At 41.6% G+C, this 14839-nt stretch overlaps 1 protein-coding gene across 5 annotated transcripts in view; it reads left to right on the forward strand.

Annotated features, from left to right (window-relative positions):
- The window catches only part of ZNF521 (zinc finger protein 521), a 313099-nt gene that overhangs the window by 16163 nt on the left and 282097 nt on the right, over positions 1-14839 (forward strand). The window lies entirely within an intron of this gene.

The following is a 14839-nucleotide window of genomic DNA, read 5'->3' on the forward strand; positions in this document are numbered from 1 at the left end:
GTTAAGTCAGACTCTCTGAGTTGAAATTTCAATCTTGTTTACCCTGTGCAAATTATGAAATAACATGAAAGTACAGTTTCTGTGTTTGTAAGTGAGGGATTGTGTGTGCGTGCTCAATCGCTTTAAACGCCTCCGACTCTTTGCAACTCATGGTCCCACCAGCTTCCTCTGTCCGTGGGATTTTCAAGGCAAGAATACTGGAGTGGGTTGTCATGCTCTCCTTCAGGGGATCTTCCCGACCCATGGATCAAATCCATGTCTCCTGTACTGCAGGCAGATTCTTTACCGCTGAGCTACCCGGGAAGCCCCACGTGAGGGTATTACATAGGGTTGTTGTGAGAATTCAGTTAATCCATATAAGCTCTTAGAATAGTCTCTGTCAGATAAGAAATACCTAGTTCATGTTTCTTATTCTTATTCTCAAAGGTCTTCTTGCTTTGGGGGTAAACCCTTGATCCTATGGGTACATGTCTTTTCTTTGGATTTCCAGGTACCTGTCTGGCTGGACACAGTTTTCAGAGACCTGACTTGGGTGGGTCCGTTGTGGATGTCTTTGTTGGATTCAGTCCTCCTTGACGAGTACTTTCCCATTGGCCAAAGCAGCTCTTGATTCCAAGCTCCACTTTGTTCTGCCAGTGTAGAGTTCTGAAGGAAAAATTCCTGCAGAAATTCCAATTAAAAGATAATGGAAACATAAAGTGGAGCTAATTAATTTTAGAGCCTCTGCCATCTTCTCGGTACATCAGGCCTTTGTCTTTGTGGTTCTTTGCGAAAGGGCCAATGCTAAATGCTCATTTGCAAAGGTAGGCTAATTGTTCTTGGGAGAGGAGCTAAAGACAAATAATTCACATATCATTATGAAGGTTTAATCATAGTAGATTTATTAATAATCCTTAAATTAAAAAGGTAAATCTGGGCTTGGGTTTGCAAAGGAATTAGTTGAACAAGGGGATGATTTTCTGTATCACCGTACTGCTGCTACTGCTAAGTCACGTCAGTTGTGTCTGACTCTGTGTGATCCTGTAGACGGCAGCCTGCCAGGCTCCCCCGTCCCTGGGATTCTCCAGGCAAGAACACTGGAGTGGGTTGCCATTTCCTTCTCCAATGAATGAAAGTAAAAAGTGAAAGGGAAGTCTCTCAGTCGTGTCCAACTCTTTGCGACCCCATGGACTACAGCCCACCAGGCTCCTCTGTCCATGGGATTTTCCAGGCAAGAGTACAGGAGTGGGGTGCCATCGCCTTCTCTGCTGTATCTCCATACCCGTCAGTAAATTGATCTAGAAGCATCTTCTTCTGGGCTTCAGCTGTGTTGTCTAGGAGCAGAATGAGTAGGGGATGTGAAGACGGAATGTGTCTGCTGTCTGGATGTTACCTACCAGTCTGTGTCTGGCTGTGTCTAGCTGCTGCTTTAATTTTATGGGAAACCTTATTTGGGAGCCGATTGTCTGAGTTTTCTTTCCTCTTCATTTCTTCCCCATTGTTTGCTGCAGTAAGTCCTAATGGTTCATTTTGCTTTCTTTTTATTTCCCCTTGCCTTTCCTTGCTCATTGAGTCGCCAGCCCTCTCTGTGCTTAGTTCATGAAATCACCCAGTTCCCACTCCCAGATTGCTGGGCTTCAACTGTCCCTTTGGGCTTTAGAAACCCAGCCTGTGCTTTGCCCGCTGGTTGACCTCAGCACTCATTTGTCTGATACTCTGGGTAGACACGACCATGTCTTTTTATTTTAACTAAATGATAACTGTCATAAAGTTGTCTTTCTGTACAGACAAAGCCAAAAACCTTAATACATCTGATCAGATGACTTTCAAATATCCATTTATACTTTTTTTCCTTCAACCTTAGTGCTAAATGAAGTGAAAGAAATAGTAATTGAAAATCAGGGTGGAGAGAGTCAAGAGGATTGTGCGAGGCCACTTTTAATGAGTGGAATATCCTTAAATGATAGTAAGTGATGAAAGAAATTCCACTTCAAGATAATTTAAAATAGATATTCTAGAAGACACTTTTGAAAGGGCTGGGGTGGCTGTTCAGTTTCCTGATAGGTCGGCATTGTCTGGGGCTGGAGGTCTTGTTAGAGACGAGTTTAGAGCCTGGGAGATGCAGTGGTCCAGGCGGGGCAAGGATGCTGGATTTTCCCCGATGTCTCCAAGACTGGAGGAGCCTCTGTGCCCCATCCCAATCACACCACGGCTTTGTGACAGAACAGGAAGGAGTCTCAGTCTCTTGACTTCTGATTCTAGGAATGGCCTCTCATGGCTGTACATATTCTAGACTGTGGATGCTAAAGTGACTTTTCCCATCCTTCTCAGCTGCTTAACACAAGCCAGAGTTGGGGCCCCCTGCCCTGAGAATCGCCTTCCTTAGTCTAGTGTTAGCTGTCAAGGTCTCAGACTTGTGTGGTCTGCACACCACCAGTGTGTTCCAGTGAGTTGATCTGAGGGATGGCCGGGCCTGATCACTTGTGTTTGAATTCTGCATGTTATGAAACCTCTAAGCCTCCTTTTGGGCTTCCCTGGTAGCTCAGATGGTAAAGAATCTGCCTGCAATGCAGTATACACAGGGGATGCGGGTTCAGTCCCTGAGTCAGGAAGATCCCCTGGAAAAAGAAATTGCTACCCACTCCAGTATTCTTACCTAGAGAATTCCATGGACAGAGGAGCCTGTTGGGCTACAGTCCATGGGGTTGCAAAGAGTTGGACACGACTGAGCAACTAACATCGGCCACCACAGTCACCTTTGGTGTTCTCTTTTGCTTTAAGCATTTTGATCTTAGTTCCTTCTACTATTTCACTGCACCTCCCACAAGTTACTTCTACAAGAAAAAAAAAAAAAAAGATATTAGTCAGTTACACCTGGGAGAGAATTGAAAGCAGTGGATACCTAACAAATCCTTAATTGTGTGATAAAGGCTTTATTGTTGTTCAGTTGCTCAGTAGTTTCAAGGCTTTAGCTTCTGATAAAAAAAAAAAAAAATCGCATGCCTCAGAAAGCTGATCTGGGAGATATTTTTGAGGAAGTGGGCATGGGGTGCTCAAGTGAGGGGTCCAGGAGTGTTTTCCCATTGCTGGTGAAATCTCAGCAGAAATACCCTCTTGTAGAGGTTCAGTGGCCTTTGAAAGGCGTTCTTCTGGACGCTCTACCTCAAAGGCGAAGGTGGAGCCCTCCCCCAGTCTGGGTGACAGGAGACAGTGAATGATGGCAGTGCCTGCACAGTTAGAGCAGTGCCTCTGACTTTGGGCTGAACAGCTTCCTGTAATGTCATACTGGATGCTGTTATTTAGCTGCTACATTGTGTCTGACTCTGCAACCCCCTGGACTGTAGCCTGCCAGGCTCCTCTGTCCATGGAATTCTCCAGGCAAGAGTACTGGAGTGGGTTGCTGTTTCCTCCTCCAGGGGATCTTCCTGACCCAGGGATGGAACTCTTGTCTCCTGTGTTGGCAGGCGGATTCTTTACCACTGAGCCACCAGGGAAGCCCCAGTGTCACATTAGCTGTTTTCAATCCACTGTACGGAAAAGCTAGGGGAAAAAGAAATTCATATTTCCCACTGGCAGGTTACCATCCTAAAGCAGTGTCTGTGTTCTCCCATTTGAAATATGCCACTTTTTCATGCAAATTTTCTTTGTTTTTGTGACAAGATGGACACACGTGTTGGGGATGCACTGTGCTGGGAGCTGGTGGGACATTGATGCCATCTGTGGAGGGAACTGGGCACGACCCATTACCATCCCTGAAGAAATGATGCCAGTTCTGATGTCTTAGAGATGATGTTTTAGAGATGGCACATATTTAAAAAAATGTCGGTTAAATATAAACTTTCAAAATTGCAAGCAGCAAGTAGTAGAATTGACAAGATTAGTGCTTAGTGTTCTTATTATTCTTTTAAGAAAATAGGGTGCGATCTCCTGGCTCACCATCTGAGAGCATGTTCCTTTTCCAGTGAAATCTATTTATTACTATATTTATATATGTGTGTGTGTCTGTGTGTATTCTGCTTATTAAAGCATATGGTAAAAAAAATGATTAACTATGGGTATTTATCAGCCATTCTGCCCTATGTTTGATTGATTTAGTTGATTTTACTTTATGCATATTTGGGGATTGTCTGATGATAAATCATCGTTTGAAATATGTCTCTATATATGTATATATGTATATATATTTATTTCTTGACAAATCGGGATTGAAACTATGTAAGTGGGAATGTATTTCCACAAGCGACTATTAATTTATAGTTACTAAGATAATGGCATACACGTTCACTTTCAGTTCTATCTGGGTAGCTCTGTAAATTGTGTATTGATTATGCTAATGACACTGGTGTCTTTATTACTTGTCTGCAGATCCATGCAGATGGAATGCACATTTGGCAAGGTTGTCATTCTGTAAGAAAAGGTACATTATTAAAATCTGCTTTTTGGAGAGATTGCATTAGAACTAAAGAAAAACATTGATTAGACTCATAGGGAAATATAAGTAGTTGTGTTGTAGGAAATAAAAAGTGCAGTTAAAAAGTTTTTTAAAAGGATGCTCATTTATTTCCTTTGTTTCAAATTCCTTAAGGAAAGTGTTTCAGAAATGGTACTTAATCAATAATGATCCATTTTTATAGTTTATTTTTGGTTATGTGGCTTTTCTTTTGTTTTGTTTATCAGGCTGAAGGAAATTTAGACATTTAGGTTTGCCTATATTTTTAAATTTATTAGCCCAACTAGAGGGGAACAAAATGAATTTCTCTTTTTCCAGTTGCACATAAATTTTCTTGTATTTTGTAATAGCTCATAAGCCATAAATCACAGCCTCACTTTTTGCTGTGATCTTTCATTGTACAAACATGTACCTTATTTTATAGGGTCTTTCTCTTTCCTTCTTTCTTTGTTGCTGAGCCATTAAGTTACCGAAGAAGTTCTTTAGAAACTGCTTTCTTATCTTCCTGAATGGGATCATTTCTTAGAAATGTGGGCTGTCCACTTACTTGTGTGCCAGCTTGAAAGGAAAGAAAAAATCTTTTAAAATGTTTTTTAAAAATCATTTTCCACTCTATATTTTAATGACAGTTTGATCCCCAGTTTGTTTGAGAACCAGTTGGCCCTTCAGAAGGAGAAAAAGGAAAAAAAAAAAAAAAAAGCAAGATGTTTCATGTTCCTGGGTGATATGATTCCATTTAGTGGAATAATAATGCCCCAAATATTGTGTTTAACTCACAACCTTTAGACAAAACCGACTTTCCCTGTCTTTCAAATATATCATTGCAATTAAGAAGAGGAACTTCCTCAATTAAAACAAAAGTGAAAGCAGAGTCACTAATAAAGAGAAAGGAGTGGTAATATTGAATTGATTTTTGTGAATGAGATTGGAGTTTATCATCTCAAAATTTAGAGATGAGTCTTGTTACATTGCAGCAAACTAATGTTTCTTGTTCAAAACAAAACTTTCTCCCTAAGCTAGTGTGCTTCAGTAATTGTTGAGATAGTTTACTTTAAGTGTCCAATTAAGAAATATTGTTACAATTGGATTGGCATTAGAGAAAATAGCTGAAGTCATAAGAACAGTTGGGAGAAATATCGGAAAATATGATGTCTGGAATATAAAGGTTTTCTTTTCAGATTTTCTTTGCCTGGGTGGAGTAATACTTCCTCACTATGCTATTAATCCTATACCTGAGGCTTACTGATGACATTTAAAGAAAAAATAAGTAGACTCTTCCCCAAATATCCAGATGTCTGAATCCTAGGTTCACAAACATGTTTCATTTATTGTTGTAGTTGCCCTAAGAAGCATTTTTCAGGATACCTGGTCATTACGTGCTAAAAACTACACATAAGTGTTTTTAAGTAATTTGTTTTCCTCCAGAGTAGATTTTTAGCAGTTTTAAAATCACTTGGCTATAGAAAATTAGACCAGTGCATCCGGATATTAACAATAACTTTATGTAATATTTTTCTAATATAAAATGGAACAAAGGGTCCATGGACTTGGTTGAAGATTGAGCTTAGGGATGTAGAAGTTGGTTTTGTTTGTCGGTTTTTGTAGGGAGTTAGGGACTATACTCCAGATATATTACTTACAGCCCCTTCCCAGGGAGCCAGTAATGTTGAACATGAAGGCACCAGGCTAAGTGGAAGAAGGAAGGGACTCAAATCTGGTGAGAAGAAAGGTGTTTGCCAAGAAGCCCCACAAAACAAAACAGCAACAACAATAAAAAGGCATGGGAGAGATCACCGAAAACCCTTCATCTCGGGGAAAACCGGAACGAAACCTTTCCAGGGTAATCTTTTTCTCTATTAGGCTAGATGATTTTGATTTTGTGTACCCGTTTTAAGTGTTTCCACCTCGTGTTTGTCAGGCTGACTTATCATTCTTGTGGTTTCTTGCTCTATTTTCTTCCACATGAAGCCTAAGCCTTTTGTTTCTTTTTTTAAATATATTTATTTATTTATTTTATTATTTGTCTGTTTCGGGTCTTAGTTGCGACACTCTAGGTTTTTGTTGCGTCAGGCGGGATGGTTCCTTTCCGGGCACAGACTCTAGTTGTGGTGCATGGACTCACTAGTTGGGGCAAGTGGGCTTAGTTGCTCTTTTTCTCAGTATGTGGGATCCTAGTCCCCTGATCAGGAATCGAATCCATGTCTCCTGCTTTGCTGGGTGGATTCTTAACCGGTGGACCACCAGGGAAAGTCCCAGGGCCGAGTCTTTTAATGTGAAAGTTTTAATGGACTCACTCGGGTTTATATTGTTGACAGTAGTGGTCTAGTGTATCACGTTGTCTTTCAGAAAGGATCATGAGCTACATGCGGAATCATAGTAATTTAAACTAAGAGTTAATTTTTTTTTCCTCCCCCTAAAAGAGAATAAAAGAGAGCTATTAGAATCAGTATCTGTTTTTGTTTTTAGCCAAATTTTGGATTTATTTTCCCTTGGCTTTATGTGTGTTTGAATCAAGACCAAAGTAAAAGGAATCTCACCAAAGACCTTTTAAGTCCCAGGAAGTGTCAGCGGGTCTTTGCAAATCTCTCCCATTAGATTAAAAAGTTAGCTGGTGTGATTGTGGTATTTCTGTCCAATCTCTCTCCAGTGTTGGCTTTATTGGGATTACAGATAAAAGGTGAAATCTGGGTATGAAGATAGTGAAAAAAGCCATGGTTCATACACCTGTTTAATTAGCCTTGGTTAATACACTTGTCTTAAAGCCAGGACAGCAAGTTCATCTCTAGGACCGGCTCCACCATGCCTGAGGCCTGGCTGTCGCTGAGCCGGCTCCCCTTTTCTTAGGCCCACAGTCCCTCTGAAGTCCTCCAGATCCTGTTTCTGGGGTGCCTCCCGTTAACCCTTTCTGCTACTGATTTATCTTGCTTTCTCTGGACTTCTTCCCTGCATTGTGTCAGAGTCACCATACTGGTCTCTTTGCTTCCAATTCTGGTCTCTTTCCAAACCTTCTTCTTAATCACCAGTGGGGCATCTCTCTAAAATGTGCATGAAATCAGTCACTTTCCTTAAAGTCCTCCAGTGATTTCTCATAGCACCAGGTTAATATCTGACTATTTAGCCCACAGTAGTTCCCTCGTGAGCCGCTCATTTTTCCAGCCTCGTCTCTGCCACTGCTCCCATTTTCTTCCATTCTATCCAGAGCCCCTCATTTGAGTAGCATAGAAGAGCTTGCGCTTCTTGGAAAGCATCATGTTTTGCATCTCTGCCTCTACATATGTTTCCTCTTTAAAAAAAAAAAGAAAGAAAGCTATGTATTTATTTGGCTGCATCAGGTCTTACTTGTGTCGTGTGGGATATTCCATTGCATTGCATGGACTCACCAATTAAGGCCTGGGCTCAGTTGCACCAAGCCATGTGAGGTCTTACTTCCTCCACCAGGAACTGAACCAATGCCTCCTACATTGCAAGGCGGATTCTTAACCACTGGACCACCAGGGGAGGCCCCCATTTCCTCTTTTTGGAGTGCCATCTATCACTTGTCCTCAGCGCTGTGCTGTGGGCTGTGCTGTGCTTAGTCGCTCAGTCCTGTCTTTGCAACCCCATGGACTGTAGCCCACCAGGCTCCTCTGTCCATGGGGATTCTCTAGGCAAGAATACTGGAGTGGGTTGCCATGCCCTCCTCTAGAGGATCTTCCAACCCAGGGGTCAAATCCAGATTGCCCGCATTGCAGGTGGATTCTTTACCAGCTGAGCCACCAGGGAAGCCCGTCCTCAGTGCTGCTCACCCTCTAAGACAGCCCAGCGCTGCTCCTCTTTAGCTAACATTTTTCTGCGCTGCTCCATCTAACTGAAAAGCTTCTCCAGCTGAGCACCGCCTTCTGCAGTTACCGGTTTATTCGTCCCTCCCTTTCTCTGCCTGCCCCTGTGCTTCCCAGCCCTTCTCATGTCATGGCACACACAGAAAAATGAAACGTTTTGAAGGAAACACTTGGATAAATGGAGAAGCAATTGGCCTGCCAGTGTCCGATTATCTCTAGCTGTAACCTGGCCACTTGGAGGGTGGAGTCAGTATCCTTGAACACCTGAACCCCCTTTTGACCCACTGGTTGGGAAGCTCTGCAGAAGATTTTAAGCTCCTTAGGACAAGGACCAGGTCTTAGACGTTGCATCTCCGGTGCGTGTGCGTGCACGAACTGAGTTGCTTCAGTCGTGTCTGACTCTTTGCTGCTCTATGGACCACTCCTCTTTCCATCGGATTCTCCGTCAAGAACACTGGAGTGGGTTTCTGTGCCATCCTCCAGAGGAACTTCCCCACCCAGGAATCAAACCCGCGTCCCTTATGTCTCCTGCATTGACAGGCAGGTTCTTTACCACTAGCACCACCTGGGAAGCCCAGAGCCTTAGCCAAATGCCTCTTACTATGTGGATGCTCAGTAAATGTTTGTTTGCTGAAGGTGCAACAAGACAGCCACAGTCACTCAAATTAAGACAGCCCAGTGCTGCTCCTCTTTAGCTAACCTTAAGTGATTAAGGCAGGAATCTGTTTATAAATACTCTTTATGAAAATTAGAGTGCTATGATTGCTTTCTTCTAAATTTCATGTTAAAGATAAATAAGGATGAAGTCGAGGAAGGAAATTTGAGTAGGATTCTGATTGGAAGAAGAGAAACTTAATTTGGTTCCAAAGTGTGAGTGTGTAGTTTTCAGAGTGTATGTGTCTCTGTGTGTGTTTTAACCTCTCCCGAGGCTAATTTCCTCCCACTCAGCATCCTCCTATGAGGAATTTCACTGGATAAAGAAGAGTGGCAGTACGTTCATATTTGGCATGTGCCCCTTCCTAATAGAGCATCTGAGATGTTTCTCTTTGAACTTCAAGGACCGTGATAGACCTGCAGAACAATCAAGCAAAACCACCGAAATTCTAGACTCCGACTGTGTGATTTTAACATAGAGATAATTCTTTCTATATGAGATTTTAGAGGCAGGAGAGAAAAGTACATGAAAATGTGTCTTTTTTTTTTCCCTCTCTCTCTTTCCCCCCCTTTTTTCTTTAAAACAGTTTAACAACTTTCAGAGAATAGAGTGGTTAGAACATAAACACTGTAGGAAAAGTAAGAAGAGCCCATTTGTATCCGCGATTCCTTGAGCTCCCTGGACCTGTTGTCATCACCGGGTCTCAGCCTCGATGGGCCCTGTTCTGCCAGCTGAGGCCAAAGTCTGGACACGTGCATCCTTGGCCACTTCAGAGGGCTTTTGCTTTTGTCTCGTTTGTTTACTTTTTCCTGACAGTAGAAAAAGGGGAGGCAGCAGAGTAGCAGGCAGGTGGGGTCCAGACAGCCCTGTTCCTTCATCAGAGCCTGCTTGTGATTTTTTAACAATGGATGATTTATTTTCCCCAAGTCTGTTCTCATCTTATGGGACTTCCAGTTAGAATGCATATGTAGAGCCCAGAAAGCACAAAATAATGATCCCACCCTTTTTTTTTTTTACTCTTTGGTAAAGGAGGAAGGCGCCTCTTTAACTCTTTGTAGCCCAAAGGTAACTTTTCCTGTCTTCTTAGCATCCGGATACACCAGTTGATGGAATTTGAGCACATTTGTAGAGGCTTCCCAGGTGGCACAGTGGTAAAGAATGCATGCCAGTGCGTGGGATACATTAGATGTGGGTTCGATCCCTGGGTAGGGAAGATTCCCTGGAGAAGGAAATGGCAACCCACTCCAGTATTCTTGCCTGGAGAATCCCATGGACAGAAGAGCCTGGCGGGCTACAGTCCATGGGATCGCAAAGAGTTGGGCATACCTGAAGCAGCTGAGTACACAGGCATGTAGGGTAGGAGTGCTTTTCAGACATGGTTTGCTCTAAATAAGAGTCATCTCTGCTTTACTTTTTAGGGGTGGGACTTCAGTAAATCTTAGAAGACCAGTCACTGTGACTATATGTGAACTTTAAAAACAACATCAGACAATCCATTATTTGGGGCACAAGCTTATTGTTCACTTGAGGTACATCATTCATAACAACCTGGGGACATTTGAGTGTGGAATGCATATGTTTAAATTATCTGTTGACTTATTCATCATAGAGTTCCTGGAAATAAGACACTAGGGTTATAATGCTTTATTTTTTTTATTTTCAGAAGATATCCTTGGAAGAGAGAACTTAGGCAGCTTTCCAAAATAACAAAAACATACTTTTACTAGTCTACTAATAATGTCGTGTTGAGCTCAGTTTTTATTGAACATCTAGTGTTTTGTAGTTTTAGGCGCTTCAGATCCAAGAGGTCATGGTATTCACATGAAGCCAAGACTTGTTCTTTTTTTAAGGCAGTGTGCATATTTTAGCTGGTATTTTCTTGAACTTACTGGCACTGTGTGGGTTGCTTTAAGATTGAGTAATTCATGCCATGGTTGTTTAATCTGGTGAAAAGCTGGCTATGACCAGAGAACAAACTGTTAGGAAATGGTCCAGTTTTTAAGTTTGCGTGTGTGTAAGTGGAGTATTTTGGGTTCATTCATCTCTTGCCAGTCTTAGTTGTTAAGTAGTCTTCTTGCATTCATATTTACATCATCCTCTGAATCCTGTGTTTCTGCCACTCTCATAAAAACAGACTGGTTTGTAAGGTAGGGCCTCATGCTTAGAATCCACCAGGAAAAAGCCTCATTTATATCTCCGGCAAGAAGGACAGAGGGCCTGCACTGTGTACTCGCTGCCAGAAGTTTTTATAGTAATACTTTGTATCTAGGCTCTGGCTCTTACCATTAAATGTGCTTTTTATAGAGTACCAAGTTATAAATGTAGTGCGGCTACGGCATATTAATCTTACTGCAGAGATTTAATGAGGCAGTTGTTTTGCGATGGACACTATTGGGAGCAGAAAACGACAGAGTTTTACTTTACCACTGAGCTGCAGAAATATTCCTAGCCTGGTAATAATTATAACCACATGATCTCTTAGTTTTTCTTACTTTTGCCAGTGCTTTTCCATGCAAAAGTGGCTTGGAAGGAGGTCCATTTCTAGGCAGTGAGATGGATTGGAAATTGGGCTGTTTTCTCAGTGGTTTGACATTTTTTAACTTTGATCAGGCCTGGGATCCTTGTTGCACAGAGAGAAATATGTAGGATGAGTTTCAAGAATACAGATAGTCTTTGCCAGTCCGCTGAGATGGCTTTTAGATATTCATTACTTTTACTTGACTTTTATATAGGTTATAAAAAGTAAATGTGGTGAAACCTCATTTTTACATGGACAGAATAGAATTTCTGCTGGTTGGCCTTAAACTGATCCCACATTTGAAATTAATTGAAGTCCATGGGTTTATTGCCTCCAACACTTTTAAGCCAGTGCAATTTTTCATTTTCCCCAAAGTTGTAATTTTATTAAACCAAGTTGTAGCAATAACAACCCTTATGAAGAGGAGGATGAGAAGAAGGAAGAAACCACCTGCCAGGGAACATAATAAGAGGAAAAAAATCACACTTTCTTTTAAATTTCCATTTATAAGTAATGTTAACACAATTGAAAACAGAGAGCTGCCATTTATTTTTATAATAATAATCGTGTCTTTGTTCCAAAATTAAGGCTTTATCCAAGTTCAAACATTGTTAAGCCCAGTGCCTCATAGGGCCCTTTCCGAAGGGATGAGCCAGAAAGTTGGCTGGGCGTGTGAGGTTGTGTGTGATGGATGAAACACGTTTGGGTGGCCTCCTTCAGGGCAGCGGACAGAATGGTGCCTGCAGCTGTTCTGGAGTTTGTAGTCGTAGTGCATGGAGGGGAGATGTGCAGGTACTTTAAATTATTGCCCTTTGGGAGGGTTTGTAGTACAACCAGAGAGTTGGAATAACAGCTGTCCGTCCTGCAGTGGTGTTGGGGGTGGGGCAGTGTTCACAGGCACGGACCCTGTATTTATAACCCCTTAGGTTGAAGTCAGAGGTTTGAATGGCTAGCAGAGTAATACAATTATTTTTTATGATTGACTCTCAAAGGACTTTATAAAAACTACCTAACTAAGGCCATGTGCAATTATTGAAGTGTAGCCACCTGTGGGAAAGAAATGGTTGACAATGTAAGCTTTCTGGAATCTTCTAGCGCCACTAGGAATGGAAACTCATAACACAAATAAACTCATCTTTAGAATGGGCAAGAGCAAATTCTTCATGGACATGGAGGTTGGCCAAAAAAAAACACACACACACAACAACAATCTACTGTTAGGAGACAGCCTGAGATTCCGGAGCTCATTATACTACACTAAGGCATCAGAGGCTGTAATCGCACCCACCCCCCAGAGGGTCCCTCTTAAGTGGTGACCTAAAAACAAATTCACCAGTTGGCTGGAGCTTGCATCCTGAAGTTGCAGCAGAAGTGAATAAGCTTGACTGACTTCAGTCCCTGAAGGATTCTATCTGTAAATGCAGAAGTGGAAGCAAAACCATTTTTTATTAGTCTTAAAATGACCCTCATTTTAATAACTAGCCACAGTGTCAGAAGCATGGACCGGGGTCACTCCTTAGCTGTTAAGACCTAAAGCATCATGCAGGCTTTCCTATTTGTTTGATATGTTTGATTTGGATTCGTATAAAGTGCCCATATTCTTGAATAATAAGGAAGGCAAGTTCTTATCATTTTCTCTGCATACTACTTAAAGTATTCAGAGTGTCTCCTTATTTAAAAACAAACAGGCCTGCAGACTTGATGCGTAGCATTTAAATAATCATATTAAAATTCAGACCCAGCCCCCACATTTCCCTGAGTGCTGTCAGTTTTATGAGAAGCTGGAAACTGATGCTAAACAACCGAGAGTGTTCAGTATGCGTCTGCTGCCTTCCACCAAGGGCTGAATGGGTGTGGGGGGCCAGTTCCCATAGTGGGGACACTGACTTATTTTCCGAGTGGCTCTAATTTGACAGTATTTTACCCACTTGGTCTGAGCTTGTTGGAGCTCTTTGAACCATTATCTATTTGTTGCGTCTGTAGCACTAGATGAAACATTTGAAACCAGCAAAGGCAAATGCGATGCTTTGACATTGCATCAGCTGTCGAAGATGTAAGCATGTAGATGCTTTTGAATTTGGACGTAACTGGTCTGTTCCCATTCACAGGAAAAATACTAGGAAAGGACTTTTTAATGTACTCCTTTTTCCCTCTCTCCTCTCCCTTCTCATCATCACTAAATACTATTTACTAAGCACTCACCCCAACATAGTACTGTGCTGGACAAAGGACAGGGCAAATGAAAAAGGTCCTGTGATTACTCCCCCAGGGATGAGCAGTCTATAACTCAGTATATTGAAACGGGCACTGCATAGAGTATGGAGATAATAATTTTCCAGATGAAAAATCAACCCAAATTATCAATTTACTTGAACCCGACGTTCTTATTTGAAAGCAAACAAAAACTACTTGCTCTTTGAATTGGGGATTCTGCTTTTGCCTCATGAACCCAAGAGATCATTCGCCATGTTGAAATGCAAGTTGATTTGGGCATTTGGGAATCGTTTGAAGGGTGATGATATAGTTAAGTTTATTACAGATGTGAAGAAAGGCTTTGGAGCAACTGCCAGCCAAAGGGCAGCACTGTGAGTTGTAGAAGCAGGTTCGCAGAAGTAACTGGCATGCAGAGTGGCAGAAATTTCGACAGCCAGATAGGGGGCTGATGGCATTCACTGACTTTCCAGTGAAGTCTGGGCTCATTTGATTCTGTGAATTCTGGATGGCAATATTTCAAATATTTATCCTCCATATTAAAAAAACTGTCTACAGAAAACATATTACATATTTCTTCGGTACTTTGATACAATTCTTTTGTAACTATTTCACTGAAAACTCTGTTTTGAGCCATAATTTACTTCTGACTTTGGAGGACTTTTTGCTGTTCGAAATGAATGTTCTGTAAACGAAGTCACAGATTTTATTATCCCAATTCTCCCTAAAGAGGCATTCTCTCTTTTCCTCTGCTTTCCTGCACAGAGGAGCAGTGGCACTAAAATATTTGGGTGTACTTCTCTAAAATGAGGCAAAAGACAGCGTAAGAAATCGCAAAGTATTTCTTGAGCTGCAAGGGAAAACGTCACGTGTTTTACTGTCTTAGTCCCTCTTGCTATTCGTGTGTCATTCTTAGAGTTAGAATGGAACTATTTTTAGTTTTCCCACCATTTAGCTCTTTGAGGCTGGTAATGTCAATTGAAGTTGTTGACTCAATTATAATCTGTAATTGCTCTTTGTATATTTGGTTTTGTTTTTTCATGATTTGGAAACCAAGAGACATACCAATGTATTTACACTTGAATTTGTGCTTGCAAGAATGTTTGGCTGTGTGGCGGAGCTTATTTTGCTATTGCCGTCTAACAAATAATGAGGTGACTGTGTGTTTTGACCAGTTTATAAGTAAAGGTCAATTTCGTGCCTATGGT

Source organism: Ovis aries, chromosome 23 (genome assembly GCF_016772045.2).
Source record: "Ovis aries strain OAR_USU_Benz2616 breed Rambouillet chromosome 23, ARS-UI_Ramb_v3.0, whole genome shotgun sequence".
Taxonomy (NCBI): Eukaryota; Metazoa; Chordata; class Mammalia; order Artiodactyla; family Bovidae; genus Ovis; species Ovis aries.